A 3,700-nucleotide genomic window follows, 5' to 3' on the forward strand; every position below is an offset into this window, starting at 1 on the left:
GGACAAGGCTCATATAGATCCAAATAACAATTTGAGGAATTGATAGATGGGATCTCCTTGTCTAAGTCCTCTTGACATAATGAATAATTCTTCTAGTGTTACGTTCACTAGGACAAAGATTTGGGGGGTTGATAATATTCAAAAACTCAATTTATTTATTGTTTGGAAAACCCAAAAAATTCTAATACTTTATTCAAAAAGTGTCAGGCTACTTTTTCATGGGATTTGTTGGGAACTACAATTGGAATAATTGTTATGTTGTCATTGATGTCAAATATATTGATAAGATAGTTTTCTATCTAATTTAAGTGTCATGTCTATTTGCTTGATAAACATGACTTGAGATGTTCATAACAAAAGAATCTAGAGGATAGGTTGAGTTATGAAAAGGAAACTACAAATGGACACTTGATTAGTTAGACTTTGACAAGATAAATTGATTGTTTAAATCATGTTGCAAGAGGAGAAGACAGTAATGTTCAAGTCTTGAAAGTGTAAAAAAGGATAGATCAAATGCATAGGCTTGACTGAGCAACAATGTAGAAGACTAAAGAATCTTGTAGTACATGTCGAGTGATGCTAGTGTCAACTAAGCCATAGTAAGTTATAAAAAAAATTAGCATTGATTGAGCATTAGTATCGATCGAGTGATAATTCATGTGCCAAGAAAGAAATTTAATAGTGACCGAGTAACCCAATGATGATCGAGTGTTAAAACACACTATTGTCTTAGGAAAAACATTTTAACTGTTTATGAGGAATCATAATTTCTAGTTGACTAAGTTGATTTCTTGGGATATGGAAAGCATGTTGAAGATAATGATTGATGAGCTAGATCATCTAATTCCAAGAGAGGATTAGGTAAATGACCTAAGAGATGGATTCCAAAAGAAGTTGCTAGAAAAGAAGAGGAAAACAAAATGGCAATTAGATACATTGTATTTGATGAATCAAATCATAAACCCTAAGATCTACGGTGGTGTTTAAGTGGAAAAAGATCAAAATTACCTATTTAAGGAGGTACATAGGAAAACTTACCAAGTATGTGTGTCTACATGTATTTGAATGCTTGTACAACTGAAGTAGTGACTAATGTTATTGACTAGTGAATCTAAGTAGAAGGATAAATTAAGTTGAGAGGAAGTAAAGGGCAATTTCTTGAAGGGTTGAAAAGCAAATAAGAAATCAAAATGACAATGAAGGTCAAAGAGTGAATCAATTTATGAGAGCTAAAAAAAAAATCTGTACATGCAAAGTGAGTTGTATTTAACATATCAAAACCTCCTATTATTTTCTAATCATTGTGAACAATATTTGACATCCTTTAATCAAGGTTCACCTAATAGTCATACTGATCTAACAATCTATGTATATCCTTTTATAGGGTGACATTCTAATTGAATGTTCTAAAGTTCTCTAACAAGGACACTCTTAACAGGGTGATTAAATCCTTTAGCAAGGTCACATTTAATAGTGTGTTTTGTAACCTTTAATAAGGTTGGCTCCTAACAAAGCTCACTTCAAAAGAGTGAAAATTGGTGACATGTTGCTGATGGTTTTTTCCAAATTGAGTTTCCATGTTAAATCCTAGTGTCAAACTTGTGTGGATGTTATTATGGTGTTTTAATGATTAATATTCACATTTTGAAAGTCTATTATTTTAGAATAGTGGAAACCTAGCTAATGTTATTGAAAGTTTACAATAGAAACTGAGCAATGAAATGATAAGATCTGAAGTTGTTTAAGTGTTTGATTGTTCAATTGGTATATCTTGATCTTGGATAATTGATTCAACCCCCTCCCCTACCTTACTTATTTTAAATATTCTAAAAATTGTTATAAGAACATTAGCACTAGTAGAGAGAAGTTTGAAGATACTCAAACCTAAAGACCATGGCATACAAAAGGGAGGTACCAAATTTGAACTAGGAGAACTTTCCTACGTGGAAAATGTTGTTGAAGCTACACGTAGCTAGTATTGGTGATGTTGGATTAGCTTTTATGGATAATGAATATGTGAACATAACAACAGTCCCTCTAATTGCTCAACAACTGAAAGAAAAGCATGAACACAATTAGTCAATGTTGGAGATTGCTTCAGCTCTAGGCTATGCTGAGTTTGATGACATAAAAGGATGCAAGAATTCAAAAGAGATGTGGGATAAATTGAAAACCATCTATGGAGGAGATGATAACATCTTTAGAGCCAAAACAAAAAGTTTGAGAGGTAAGCTTTATGAAATGAGAATGATGGAAGGCAAGAAGATAGTTTAGTACTATACAAGAATCAAAGAGGTTCTCAATGCTATTAGAGGAGTAACTGGAAATATTGAGGATGAAACAATAATAAGTAAGGTATTGAGAACTCTACTTCCTATCTATAAACTTAGGGTTTCTATAATACAAGAACTGATATGTACACCAAGTAATGACCTAACTTTCAAAGGTGTAATTAGTAGGCTTGCTACTTTAGGGGTGTCTAATTTTGATAATTACACTCCTGCTACTATTGAATCTTCTTTTAAATCACAACTAGTTCTTAGTAAGAAAGGAAAAGGAAAACATGTGAAAAGTGATAGTGATACTTATGATGATGAACTTGAAGCACTAATATCTAGGAGATTTGGAAGAGGCAAAGGAAAATACAAAGATAAACTTCCCATAATCTATTTTTTATGCAACAAGGTTGGTCATATTGCTACTAGGTGTGCTGATAGAGAAGACAAGGATGAAAGAAAGGGAATAAAGTACAAAGGAAGAAGAGATGACTGAGACTTCAAGAAGAACAAGGACTACAAGGAAAAAGGTAAGAAATCTTGTTATATTGTTGAAAAAGAAACTAATATTGAATATGAAGATAATGATGAAGAAGTAGTTTATGTTTCTATGAAAGAATATTCTGATGAAGATGAGAAAACTACATTAATTACTTATGTGAATAAAAGTGTTAGATCGATAATTGATAATGGTTTCTCTCATCACATTACTAGTGATAGAAGTAAATTTAAGGACATTGGACCATACAAGGGTAGCTGTGTTAATTTGGTAATGATGTTCCATGTCTTGTGAAAGGTAATGGAATAATTCAATTGACTATTAAGACCAAAGGTGGCAATATTTATTGGGTTGAAGGACTTAACTATAATCTATTGAGTGTTCCAAAGTTAAAAAATCAAGTTACAGGGTTGAATTCCATCATAGAAAGGCTAAAATGTTTGATGTTGATGGTAAACTGATTGGAAGTAGTGATCAAACAAAAGGTAACTTGTTCTATCTAGATTTATTTGATGAGACATATCTATTTGCACAACATGAAGATATTTAGTTATGGGACAAGAGCTTAAGTCATGTAAATTTTGACAATTTGGTTAGCATTAGTAAAATGAAAAAAGTAAGAGGTTTGCCAGAACTGAAGAAATGTGACAATGCAATGTGTAAACAATGTCAATTGGGAAAAATGACAAAGTTTAGTTTCAGGTGAAAAATATATTCATCTACTGAAGTTTTGGAGTTGGTGCATATTGACTTATGTGGACCTATTGGTGTTCAAATATATTATGGAGAAACATATTTCATTCTATTTGTTGATGAGTATTCTAGAATGATGATTGTGATGTTTCTTAAAGAAAAATCTTATGCTTTTCAATTATTTAAATGGTATTTGGCCAGAGTTGAAAAGGAGATAGGGAAGAGTCTGAAG

Source organism: Cupressus sempervirens, chromosome 1 (genome assembly GCF_028749045.1).
Source record: "Cupressus sempervirens isolate cs-2001-9-10 chromosome 1, ASM2874904v1, whole genome shotgun sequence".
In the NCBI taxonomy this organism is placed as follows: Eukaryota; Viridiplantae; Streptophyta; class Pinopsida; order Cupressales; family Cupressaceae; genus Cupressus; species Cupressus sempervirens.